This window comes from Meleagris gallopavo, chromosome 3, assembly GCF_000146605.3.
Source record: "Meleagris gallopavo isolate NT-WF06-2002-E0010 breed Aviagen turkey brand Nicholas breeding stock chromosome 3, Turkey_5.1, whole genome shotgun sequence".
NCBI lineage: Eukaryota > Metazoa > Chordata > Aves > Galliformes > Phasianidae > Meleagris > Meleagris gallopavo.
This window is the reverse complement of record NC_015013.2, coordinates 15,861,428-15,875,781: the sequence shown is the minus strand read 5'-3', so window position 1 is coordinate 15,875,781 and position 14,354 is coordinate 15,861,428. Positions and strand designations below refer to the sequence as shown.

Here is a 14,354-nt window from a genome sequence, read left to right as displayed (position 1 = left end):
AAGAAAGTGAATCACTGCCCTGTCTTTCAAGCATGCAAGACAAAAATATTCTCTTGATATTGTGATAATCCCATCATACCAGTTGCTTCAGAGTTTCTTCAAGAATAGCATGGCACAAACTGGACAAAGCTGTCCAACATATATGACTATCAATATTGATATACTATTTGTGCATGATATTGGTATTATGTGCATTTTAATATTTATGAGAAAATATGTATATTAAGAATGAAATCTTCTCTGCATTCTGTGTTATTGGATATACACTGACAATTTATACAAAATTTACAAAAATACTGAATATGAAACTTGCAATTTATCTAACAATTATGTACTTTTTCCAACAGAGGAAAAAAGGATAGAGTATTTAACAATATCATTCTGTACTTTTAGCTGTGCAAACTGTAGTCGGCTACATATCAGTTGAGAACAATCTCAGTAACCTACGACACATTTACTTGCAGTTTTAAGTGATTTACAAGTTTTATTGTATGTGATAAACGAATATGACACTAACTGATCAATTTAGAAAGCTTTCTCTTTTCATCTCTCTCTTTTTTTAATTAAAAATAAAAACAACAGTATTTTATGCACGCACTGTGCCTTTTTATTCATGGTTGAATATTAATGATTGATTAATTGATACATTATCAGCCAGATAGAGACCCTTTGTATCTGCTTTTTTTTTTTAATATTAATAGACTGAAGTATATAATAGATCGTGAAAATTGATGAAAGTTTACAGAAAGAAACATAATGGCATTGCCATGCTATAACTTTCTTATTGTTTGAACTGCTAGTAGGTTTCTGGTACAATAGACAGTAGAAGTTAAATTTAAACTTGGTTAATTGCAAGTAATTTGCTCTATGGGTACTGCAGGTTGAAAATAAAAACAACAAACCTGAGATTGTATCTTTGACATGAAGCAAGATAGAAGCATAGGAATGTGCCAGAACTGTTAGTAAAAACAACAGCAAGAACAACAAGTGATGAGAATAAATAGTATTTATAGATACTGATAACAAAGCTAATTCATTATCAGAGTTACCAATACTGAATCAGCAGAGCCTCACTTTCTCATAAGTTAACCATAAACAAATAAATTCAGTAATCAAATAAGCTAATAAAGAATTAAACCTTTACGCTTAAACAACTTACTTGTAATTTTGCAAATAATTTTACTTTAAGAAGTTTCAGAGTGACAATACACATAATCTTTTCCCACTTTTAAAACACCTATGAAACCAAAATTACCACTTGAATTTTGAATATTTTGAATAATTACTTAGAACCTGTCATCGGGGAAAGTGATGCTACGGTGTAGAAAATATGTCTAGAAACCCAGTGTAGCAGAATAGAAATTTTTACAATGGAAAAAAAAATACAAGGAATGGAATAAAATGCGGTACTTAATGGCAGTGTTGTGGTTACATCTTTGACCACTGCAGATGATAGATAGAAGTCAACAATTTTTGATACATTAGGATAGGATTGTTCGAGGTCACTTTCTTTCTTAGGTGATATTTTCAATAGTTGACATTTTCTCTGAAAAAGAACAAAAAAATCTTTATTTAATGTATTAAGTTCAGGAAGAATGTTAAAGGATTTCAAAGAGATTTTTAGATGGTGGGCCTTTCCTTCTCTGAATTATAATTTTCTACACAATACTGGTTTGACTTTTTAAGTTTTTCCCGATTTAAAGGAAAAATGAATTTCGTTGAACCAGAACTATAAAACTTCTTATGAAATCAGGGGTTTTCTTGCTTTGTATGAGCATAACAGCTTATTCCTAGAAAAGGAATGTGTCAAAGAGTATATAACTTGTATAGTGAGAAGATATCAAACAAAATTTGGTGAAAAAATTAAAATCCATTTTCACCCTTTTGATCTGCCTCCCTTAAGAAAAGGCAATACTTCTGTTGCTGATGTGGTCAGCTTCAGGATAGGGCTTGCTCCAGAGATGAATCTAGCCAATATGAATTCAGTTTAGTTTCACAAGGGGAATACATTATTATTTTTATTCACAGGGGCTCAAAGGTGGCAAAATTAGGATTATATACATGGCATTGGATAACAAACAAGATGGGAATGGTTGTGCTTCTTCACCAAGTCATGTGAGTGACAATTAAGTCTTTTCAGCCCATCTAGGATAACAAATGAGTGACAAGATCTGAAAGAGAGATGCAGGAAATCTTTCATGTTCCAGATGGAAACTCATTAAAAAATAGATGCTTGAGTACTTATTTGGCATGCTTAAGAAATCTTTTCAGTTCCAGTCCTGCAGATACATTTTCTCTGGCTGCCAGATATAATGGCACTAAAAATGATGTTTTGACATGACCAAATATGTACTCATGATTAAGAAAAATATTGTCTACTTTCACCTGTGAAATAACTGGATAATTCCAGATAGATCATTTTGTGACAGAAGAACTTCTAAGGTCCTTTCCTCATTTAACATTCCAGAGCTTCCCCTTTACAAGGCTTGCTTCCATCTATTCTGAACATTTTTTACAAGAGTATAACAGTTAGACCATTTTTTAAGATTACTGCATTTTGGCAATGCAATGGTTTTAATTTCATTCTCAAGCAAACAAGCATGAAAGTACAATTTTATTTAGATTAAATTATTATTATTATACATATTTATTCTACTGTTGCATTCCTGAGTTTAAAACCATAATTTAGCATATGTCAGTAGTAAATCTGACCATTTTCAAATTTGAGTAGGCTGAGATTATTTCTTTCTCTTTCTTTAATAATTGAATCCACCAGTGCACAAGAATACTAAAAAATAATTCCAGACAATGAACAGCAACTTATTATTCCATTATAACTGCTTCAGTTTTTTCAGTGTGTGTGTGTGTGTGTGTATGTTTTGGTTTGGTTTGTTTTTTTTTTAGAAACAGGAGATAACTTTTCCGTATCACACAGCAGGAGTGTCATTTGTTTAGATATTCTACACTATTTCTTATAACTGATTCTAACAGTTCCATCTCAAGTGTATTTCAACATTATTTTAGGTTCATTTTTGTAGTTATTCCTGAACTTTTAATTCCATCATTCCAGATGTATGAAAACACTTGTCTGAGAGTTTTAAAAAATTAGCATATTTTGTTTTCTGTTACTGCCCACTGTTTACTTCACTGCTCCCTCTGCAGAGTACCACCACCCTTCTGTAACATAGTATGTATCTTAGTAATTACCTCTGTAAAGTTACCTAAAGGACAAATGGAAGCCCCATTAACTCTGAAGTATATTATGTGTTCGACAAGTATTCATAAAATAGCTTCCTTTTTTTCTTTTTTTTTTCTATATTTGACTACAGTGTAGTCAAGAGTCTAAATGAGCAAAACACTGGAAATACAAGATTTTCCTTCCACTCTTTGCACATTCAAAAGAAAAAAAGATTGTATGCTTAACAAGAAGACCCTAGTATATATATCTTGTTATTGTAAATGAGATTAAACAGATGGGTCCAAATTCAGAAGTAGTACATAAAGCAATAGCTCATGTTTGCTTATATTCCCTTAAAGATTCTATGTACTTTGTAGCAATAAGTCTAAAACTAATCCAATATATGTCCTGAAAGTAGCATGGCGATAAATCTATTGGAGCTTGGCTGCTAGTGACATTGATATTAAACATTTATCTGCAATTTTACAAAATAGGGAAGCATGATGAGGGCAGCAGTATGAATACGGACAGAAAGCATGGATTAAATGCTGCAAATATATATTGAATTCAGATTATAAACGATCGAATGCAGAACAGGGAAAATGGAGGGAGTAAACTACAGTTCCATTTCTTGCTGAGATTGGAAAACATATCTGTGGTCAGGATTCTACTCATTAGACACTTCTTCGGTAGTCACTACTCTCTTGGTTCTTTTCTAATCTTGTCTTCACAGTATCAGTTGCATTATTTTTAATTTTTTCCACTGTAAGAATAAAAGTCAGTTTAAATTTGTCATCTGTTTCATTTTAAGAACATAAATTAATAGAGATAAATATATATATCAGAAATAATTTTGACTAAGTTATCAAGCAGTCTTCTTCAATATTCAGACATTTGAAAAATTAATTCATGAATGAGTAGCATTTTGTTTCCTATCAGGCATAGTAATTCCATTAGGGGTAACTTCAAGCCACTCTGAAAATAATTTTAGTCTGGTTGCCATCAGTTCAAGAAAGAGACAGCTTATTCTGCTCAAGGTGAACTATAAAGTTTGTAGGATTTCACTGGAGCAACTAGTTAAAATTTTCTATCCTGGTCTGGAGCTAGCATAGCAGTGGGATTGGACACTCTTTGGGACTCAAAAATGAAGGTCTGTCAAAAGTAAAATGAGGTTTTTGAATTTCTTGGGAAATAAATAAGAAATTCAGAAAGTTTGGTATGAGATGAAGATGAAAAGGTCTACTGGGCTTAAGAACACTGAAGCTAGGGAATGGAAAACTAGCATTCTGAAGCATGGATGGATAGGGACAGAAAAGAGAAACAGAAGGGAAGTCAAATAGGAGAGAGAAAAGTAATAGGACTCTCATACAGGTTTCATGAGTTTTAAATAAATGTAATAACAACTTAAAAATTCATACGGTTTTAGTCTAATGCAAATGAAACTTGTGCAGCTCAGAGCTGCACTAGACATAAAACATTATGGGTATCACAAAAAAAAAAAAAAAATTCTCATCCTTATTTCCCATATTTATAATACAAAAAGAACAGATTTCTCATGACAGCATGTATCTGTCTTGACAGTGAAATACTTGACATGCCTTGCTCTTGGTAAATACACTATTTCTCATAATGCAGTTTGTTCTGCAACTTTTCTCTGATTGTATTTGACATAAGTATTCCTTCTCTCAGTGTCTCTTGCAGTGCTGAAATTCTATCTGTGAGGGAAAAAAAAAGAGCAAAGCAAAGAAATTATTTTCTCAATTTAATATTATCAGTTTGTTTTTTTGAGCACACCTTCTCCTTCTGGTCTTGAAAGCAGTACAGTTGAATTGATCTTCTAAGCCAGGGTACTGACACTACTTACAATTCTGCTCTAGAAAGTTCCAATACCCATATAGTGCTTCTTGCAGAATTTCACTCCAAACAACACATGGAGGTCATCAAAACCTCATCCGTTCAGATTGGATTGCTTCCTCTGTAAATATATATAGAAATAAAATATTTTGGTCTGAACGTGAGAAATATTCTGAAGAACAGACTGTTGTATTCACTTGTAAAATGAAATAGTTATGCATGTTAAAAAAAACAGAATCTGGGAGTCAATACAGAAGCAAGCTTGATTTTGTAATTCCTACTTTCTAGAGAAGGAAGGAGAATTAGAATTCATTTCTTTTTTTCTTTTTCTTCTTTCCAAAGGAAGGAAAATCTGAGAAAAACAGCCACACTAAATCAAAATAAAACAGAAACACCTACCCTGATTGAAAAGAAGGTTGCATATATTTATATGTTGTGCAGAAACATAATGCCAGTGCAAATTTTCAGAACAGCATTGATCAGGTATCCCACATCCTTTTCCTCCTGAGATTTGAACTCAGATTTGGTCACTAAGCTGTTTTTGCAGTTACAGCACATCGTTTCTGAAATGTAAAAAATGTAATGTAATGGAGAGAAAATCATGAATAATAAAAAAACCTTGCATATTCACCCACTTTGATATTGAATAGCCATGGTTTCAGATGAGATAGTGTTAATAGCACACTGATGTTTTAATTGTTGCTGAGTAACGGGAGCCAACACAGGGCTAGGCCAGGCTGCTGGGTGAGGCAGAGACATCACCATGATGGCTGTGGGACAGGGAGGAGCCAGAATAGTGTCTGAATGAAAATAGGGATTATTCATGACACCACACTAAAGGCTATGATGTTGTGGACGTAATGGCTGGGGATGGCTGCTGCTGGGAGATTTTCTGGGTGTCAGTAAGCTGGTGGTGAGATGTTGAGGTACTACTGGGCTGTAGGTCAATGGGTAGTTGTATTGTTAGCAGTGCATTTGTCATCAAGCGGCGAGTATGGCAATGTGGTTATGTATATACTCTTATCATTGCATTTTTGCTTCCATTTTTCCTTTTCTGTCTTAGTAAAAAATTTTTATCTCAATCCACAAGTTCTATTTTGTCTCCAGTTTACTCCCTTACCCACTTGATGGGGAGTGAGCTAACAGGTGTCTGGTGCTGAGCTGCTCCTGGCTTACACCACAATGTAAACAAACTCTAACTTTGATATGCCTTGCAGAATGAAAAATATTTTATCTCATTTCACACGTTGTGAAAAGTAATCTTCAAAGTGGTTGGAATTTCCATTCAAATATAATGTGATAACACAATGATTATCCAAACTATCTACATCACTTTGTGTGGGATCTAAAACTCACAGGAACATAGAGGCTAATGAAATTGCTGGGACTTGCTTTCTCAGAGGTCAGAGCTACCATAGTAATGCTTCATCATTACATTTCTTATTTCTATTCCAATTGGATCAGAATTTATAGTTGAAAATTGAAAAGCTATGTAAAAGGAAAATACAAAAAAATGACCCTAACTTTTTAAGCATCAAAGAAGCTCTCATCAAGTTCAGATAATTCTCATTTTATTGCAACATGTTTAATTATTTTTTCTCAAACAGGGCATTGTGAATTCTTCCACTTTTTAATCACTTATGACAGATGTTTTAGGAGCTGTGAGAAAATTAGATCAGCAACCTTGAAAAATGTTTACAAAGATGTTGCGTGGCAAGTTACTGTCACCTTTTGTCATATCAGAAACTCTTTTCAGGTAATGAGATGCCTCCAAAAAATGTGAAGAAATTATAAGTATGCTATATGTTTTTCTTATATAAATATTTTTCCTTTAAAACAAAACAAAACAAAACAAAAATTAAAGTGTTTTGTTAGGAATCCAAAGCAAAAGCCATATTGAAAAGAAAAGTTTTAGCTCTAAAAGCATCACTAATTTGTTTCCATGTCTTCAAAGTCTTTTTCTTCTGTTCAAAAAGGCTGTTAGTGGATTCACTGTATCAATATATTTTGATACTGATGATTAAAAACTTTTGTCTTTTCAGTTGTATTATTTTATATATGACTTCTCTGATATATTAGACTTACATCCTCTAATACAGAGAAAAATCAGTCTTGCACATACCCTTTGAATTATATTGGAGTCTTCAGAAGAAGTCTGGTAAAAGTCATAATGATCTGGAACAAGATTTTGAAGGGTAATTGTCTTTTGAAAGATAATGAAAGATGCCATAAAAATAAGGATGACTATTTAAGCTATTTCCTGCTGCATTCCATGCAAGATATTTTCGTTCAGTGGATAACTAGCGTACTGCTGTGTACTGTGTATTGTGAAAAAGCAGAACTCAGACTAATTTATGAAGTAGACAAACAAACATACAAAAAAAACCAAAGAGCTTTATCTCTGGAAAACATTACATTGTTTCATTAATGACTTCTAGCTATTAGCAAACTTCCATCTGCTATCTGTAGCTGAAGTTAGTGAACTACTTCATTGTACACTTAACTGGCAAGAAGTAGGAAGGCATCTAGAAATGTGCTTAAGGACTTGGTGACTTGAGGTTTTTCTATATTCAAAGGATGCAGTGTTATGGCTAGTCAAATGTCATAATTGCATCAAGATGGCATTCTTATAACATTGCTCAATTTCTTAATCTGCTAACTGTAATCTACATAGTCCGGTGGAATTGCCAGGTCACAGCCTGAACCAGTGGCTGATCACCAGGTGAGAAAGGGTGGCTAACCCAGGGAACTCAGGTGGAAGCAATGCACCTGAGTGATTGGAAGGGGTGGAGCCAGGATCCACCCCTCCTCACCCTCATTTAAGGGTTAGCAGTTAAGTGTGCTTCACTTCTGTCTGGATGGTAATTGCACTCTTTTTGAGCTGTCACTCACCATTGGAAGGCCTGAGATAATTAATTTATTTTTTTTTACCTGCTACTTTTCTGTACAGTTTGTATCCCTCTTGCAAGTACTGTTATTGCCTTCTTTTGTACTCCAAATAGGGAGTATTACTTTCAGAGAAGCCCTCATAAGATATATAGTTAATGTATAGAAATTAACAAAACTTATTTTAATTTTAATGCTTTACGTTAAAACATATATGAAGAGAGCAAAAGGAAAAAAACATAAAACTAGTTAGATGCTTGTCCTTGCTTTTGTGAAACTAATGCATCAGTCTGGTTTGATGGCAGTGTTTGCAATTCTTAGTTCTCGAGGTGTTCAGCAGATATTTTTTATGCAGTTTTACTGTCTGTACTTCATCCTTCAAAATAGTTGTTTACAAATATACGTATTACCAAAAGGTGTAACACAAACAAGGCATGACTGTGAATTGAGGAATATTTCTCTCTAGTAAGAGGACTTATAGAAGTTTGATTAAAAGTCATGATTAAACTTTCAATTGCAGCTGTATAATTCCTATCTGAAAATTCAGAAGTAGTGTATTTACATCAACTGAAAATGGAGTTGTAAATAAACAACAACAAAAATATATTTTATTGGTAGACTTGAAGTGTCTTCTCAAAATTGATTATCAAAACAGAAAGCTCAACTGCATATTTTTTTTTTGTTCACAGGGCTATGCTTGTCTGGTGTATCAAAGTAAGTGAAATTATTTGCCATAATTTGAGTCAGTATTGCACTGTGTCTCATGCCCTAGTTTCAGCCCAGGTGAGTTTAATAGTTCATTGACGTTCAGTGGAGCTGAGCAGTTGGGCCAGGCTGCTTGGCAGGCCTTAGCTGCTGCTATGATGACATGGCAGCAGGGTGCAGGCTGCATTGTGAGTTGTGCTAGGCCACGTGTACTCTGCTAGTAAGGGGTAGAACATTCCTGCCCTAGCATCTGTTTTAAGAGGAAATAGTGGCTATCAAGGAAAGAACTGCTATTGTGTATTTCCAGTGTTAATACATTTATGAAGGTAAATCAATGTAGCTTGAATTGCAAAAGAAGAGAGAGAGTGAGAAACTGACAGGAAAAATCTGAGGCAATTACATGCTTATAAAGAAAGGGTTTTAGTATTTATTTGAAACATCTAGTTTGCCTTCAGGAAGGGTTTTATTAACCTTAAAGGGGTGTGATTCCTGAGAAGAGGGTGGTATTTCACTGAGTACACAATAACACTGTACCTTTTAGAATTTTAAAGAGATGGATATGTGACAGTGAGTGGCTTATTTTCATTTATTATGAAAGACAGGTGCTCTGGATATAGTTCTGAAGACGAAGACAGAATGGAAAGAGATTTATGATAAGTTATTTGCATTTTGCATTGTAATTAGAGATAGCCACAAAGAAAATAAGAAAAATTAGACACAGTTGTGCTTACACACTGACTGCTTAACAAATGTATTTGTGTTAAAGAAGGAAATATTTCACCTGAGTACCTAAAAACGTATAACATAAACCTATGTTGTATTTATTATGCATTCATAATTTGTTAAACAGCTGAGCCTATGCTCAAAACTCTGATGTCATATTTAAATGAAAATAAACAGGAAAAGCTATAAGGTTACTTTTATATTTTAAAATGGTGCACATCATGAAAGGCAGTCTATACACTTATGTGCGGGGAAAAAAACCCACACACTCTCTTCCAACGCTTAAAGATCAAAAATATAGGATATGAGCATGCTAGGAAACAGCTAAGTATAATTGCTTCACCTTAAGAAGAAAAGTGGTTATGTTGAGGATTTCCTATCAGTAAAGAGCACTTTAACATTTCTTTCTTACGTTATTTTACACTTCTTTCTTTCTTGCTTGGTCTTAATAAATGGAAATGCTAGCACATAACTGGTAACTAGGCTTTGTTTCTAGTTTTTAAATGCATTGTACATCTTACATAATTTTTGTTGTAATTGAGGAAGGTGACTTAACAGCGGTTCTTTGTGTAAACATTAGCGTAAGACAAGTTCTTTTCAGGAAAGTGACATAATTATATTCACTTGTTGAGTATCTTATTTCTAGAAGGATTGCCTCAGTAAATCATATAAAAGGCTCACGGTAGCACATATGAAGGATAAAAATGCTTGATCAATTTAAAATACTCCAAGATACAGGTTGATCATTTATGGTTCTTTAATAGATTAAACTCTAAAAGTAATGTATACATGGCAAAACAAAACTCAAAGAAAAATTTCACGTATTGCTATATAAAATGTTACTGAAAGTGTTTCTGTCTTGATTATACAGCATTATGTCTAGCATTGTTTAATATAATGTTTTTATTTGAGGTTGCTGAAAAACTTCAGGGGATATACAATTTATCCAAAGAAATTGGGAATGTTTGTTTTAGTCATATGTGAGCTTGTATTTCTGTTCCTTCTAGTCCACACTTCTTGATATGGCTGTAGATCCAGGTCATAGCTAGTGCTAGGATGCTTATACCTGGTGTGTGGAATGAGCTGAGCTATGCTGTCTGCCTGTGATTGACAGACAAGTCAAAGCAGCTGGAGCTGGTGATAAGGATCAGTGTGGTATGTAAATAAATATGGTTGAAGATCTTGTTGATGATGCCATTTTAAACAAAGTTTACTCTCCTCTTATTGCCTTTATATCCTATTTTATGTTGAAATGATTCAAATATATCAAAATTAATAGAATCTGGTTCCCTTTTAACTTCAGTGTTTTGAGGTCTGCAGCTTGGAGACGGAAATTAAAACACTGATGGTCTTACGTACAAGCCTAAACTGTAGCACATTCTTTATGCTGATCTGGTGAATTAAGTGCCTTTTTGGAGCTATCTGACAGAACAGCAACCATCATACCTATGCTGCAGAAGGATTTCCAGAGCCCCCTCTGCTGCGACACGATACTTTCCACAGGGAATCTTCCTTAGCTTACAGCAGAGAAGTAAAATGGTCTGAACATCGATCTGGTCTTTCCTTCAAAGGATAACTGTGCAGGGTTTGAAACTTCATTTCAAATGATTGAACATGCATTTATTTGTAATACTTACTTTAATTGAAGTTATTTCAGAATTGATCCTATCTTCAACCTCTGATGCTAAAATTCAGTGGCCAGTATGCAGAGTAGGTTTTCCCATTAGTATACCTGATTTAAAGTGTTAAGTGATAATAAGTATATGTTCTCAAAATTGAGTTATATGTTATATGTATTTTTTTTAACAGAGAAATCTAGATAAGAGAAATACTTTGCTCCCTCCTCTGACTTGGAACTATTCATTGCTGCAGCTGTTAGAGTTCATCATCCCACAGTTTTTCCCCAAAGCAGTCGTTTGTGGGACTACTGCAAGCCAGATCATGGAAATGGAGCAGGTTACAGGCAAACCTACAAAATGTGTTAAGTAGTATGTATGTTTGTGTGCATATGTCTGTCTTCAAAGTAACTGTTACAGAGACAGTGTTTAAAGGCTGACCTACAAGCCTGTGCTGGGAATGCTGCTTGGGTGGCGCACTGACATGCAGGCAGAAGTGGAGTGCAGGACACTTTCATGTAGTTCTGCTGAAAGCCGAGTTTAACTGTCCTGCTGCTTATGAATAGGGTATTAATGTTGCCTGTCCTTTTTATTTTATTTGCATTTCTTCTTATGTTAAAAACATTTTTAAGTATTTCTCCTCGGATTTTCCCTTAGTTTCCAGCCACATTCTCTGCGTTCATATACTTGATTGGCCAGAGTCTTCATTTCTGATGCCTTTTTTTTTTGATAAAATGTTTTTCTAGACCTAGTCTAATTTGAACATAATGTCAAAAGAATAGCTCTGATCATATAAATCTCCATGTAAATTACATGGGGGGTGAGAGGGGAGTGTCAAATTTTGCATTGCTTTACAAACTCCTAAAAATGTCAATGGTTAAGATATCGAGCCCGCATGGGTGTTCATTTTATTTTTTTTCCCTTTTCCAGTTTTATGCATCAGAAGGAGAACTTAATTATAGTGAATCATTCCTTAGTCATTTTAATTAGCATGTGGTTTCTGAACTTTGCAAGTGTTGACAGCTAGTTCTTGTCACATACCATGTGGGACCTTGCTATGGTGATGCTTCATTCTTCTGATGCTGACTGATGTGGGCTCCTGTGTCTGTCTGTGGCTGTTCTCTTACTGTACAACACTGTCCTTTGACCCCTTGCTGTTGATTGCAGCTCTGCCAACCTGGCTCCCCTCAGCTGCTGGCACTTCCAACCACCCACGCTTGTCATCCTAGGCATGAAAGAGATGAAGTGCAATGAAGCGTTGGAACATGGAGTGATTGCTATCACAGACACAGTGCACACCTGAAGTGTCACTGCTGGGCTCTCACCTGCTGTTAACCAGGAAAATTTGGTGCCTAATATTTTTATAGTATTTACTATTAAATTAAGATGGCATGTATATGCATATTAAGGTAGATATCAGTAGTTTGCTTATGCATACTAATTTTAACTTTAGAAAAAGACATCAGAAGATATGGGGCAGCATTATAGAAGAGTTTTCATATTAAATACTCTAAAACTTCAGAACTTTAGAATTGTACTGTAGTTTTAATTCTAGAGAGCACTGTTATGTTATAGAAACGATCTAGCTTTGGAAGTATTTTTCAAGATTTTTTGGAAGCTTAAACCAATGGTAATCCAAAACACTTACAGGCTATGTATTGCTGTTCTTGGTGGTTTTAGTTTTTTATGTTAACCATCTTGTATGGCTTGTCTTTTTTAGGGAACACAAATTCTGGTTTGTTGATTGGTTTTTATTTTTAATACAATGCACATCTTCTAGCTTCTCCTGCTACTGGAAAGTTTTCATATTGACTAGAAACATGCACAGCTTAAGAAAGAAGCACTGCAGATTTAGATGGGATTAAATACGTTTTCTAGAATAGGGAATTCTTGTGAGTTCGTGTCCATTAAATTATTTTATTTGACTTATATACCCTTCTTCTGAACTGTTATGGTCTAGCAGCCCTTTAAGAGTGGGGAAGGGGAAAAAAGTCAGAATTCAGGCTCTATCATTGTTCATTTGGCTAAATAAATATGAAAAAATTGTAGTAAAAGAAGCTCCTCTAGTGGATTGACCACATTAAACAAATATCCTAGTATTTAACTCATGGGTAACAAACTGTAGGAAAGCCAGTGGACTCAGGTTATTCAGTTATAGAAAGGAAGCTAAGCTCTGCAGCATATTTAACTAATCTCGACTTCCTTGTTCTTTTGTCCTTTTAATGCTCATTATCTTCATAGTAGATAAAGGATTTATAATCACCTGAGGTTTATGAAGGTATCCAAACATACTTATCCTATGTTATGTTCCATTAAAAAGGATAAAAATCCAGAATTTGTCATGAGCAAAAAAGTGAGTGTATATACCTTAGAACATACTTTATCTTTCTAGTTATTAAAAGATAGCCATAATATAGTGTCATGACACTTTTAGTCTATTACTCTTTAAGCTGATTTGGTCTCAGCTTTTATATTAGAGATAACAAATACATTTCTTCTGAAGAATTTCCATTCTTACTACATGCAGGATATTTCACTAACAGCTTTAATAAATGCAGAGTTATCTAATTTTATATTAGAAATAGTTTTATACTCATATTCAAGCCTCTCAGGACTCACAAAAATATAAAATTCTTCAAAGATTGTAATCCGCTGGCATGTTATGTTTTTATATATAGCTGAACTTTAATTTGCACAGCATAATAGTTTATATTGTCCTTTTGAACAGGCAAGGTTTTTTCCCTCCTCAAAACGTACACACAAGCACACTGTTACTACTTTTTTTACCTTTCTGCCCAATTTGTTCCATTCATAACATAATATCATCTTTAGCCTGCCACACAGTCATTTCTCTGCTGTGACAGCACAGGGAAAAGAGCAAAGGGGTAGCTAGCAAGGGAAATCCCTGACACCAGTCAACTGGCTCAATAGAGTTCTGCTTGCAAACTGCATGGGAGAAGATGAATTGTTTGCACAGAAAGAATGGACAGAGAAGGTCAGAGAAGCTGTGGAAAACTTAGTCGACTTTGTTCTCTCAGTGCGGGATGGGAAGCTGCTATGCAGATCTTTCAGGACATAAATCTGTAAGGTAGCACAGCAACAGCTTTCAGAGGCAGACTAAGCCATAAATTTTACAGGATCCCTTATCTATCAAACACTGGGGTAGGAAAAATGTTGGAGAAGGCAAATCTGTGTGCTGTAGAAGCAGCATGTGAGGTCTGGTGTGTACTCTGACTTTGTTTGTTCGTTTCTGTTTTGTTTTTCCAAATGCATGAGAGAGAACACAGCCTTTGGACGCTCCTCTTTGCAAGGCAAAGTTATAACATGTCATTGGGAAAAATAATTTTTGAGCTTCTTCCTGCAAAAATAAAAAACTTTTGTTTAACGTTTTG

The 14,354-nt window shown here is 34.5% G+C and overlaps 1 long non-coding RNA gene across 1 annotated transcript; it reads left to right on the top strand.

Moving 5' to 3' along the window:
• Positions 1-8,606: 8,606 nt before the first annotated feature.
• Positions 8,607-13,126, top strand: LOC109366946. Its single transcript, XR_002113658.1, has 3 exons — positions 8,607-8,632; positions 11,156-11,334; positions 12,130-13,126. It is a non-coding gene; the product is annotated as an uncharacterized LOC109366946 (long non-coding RNA).
• The last annotated feature ends 1,228 nt before the right edge of the window (positions 13,127-14,354 follow it).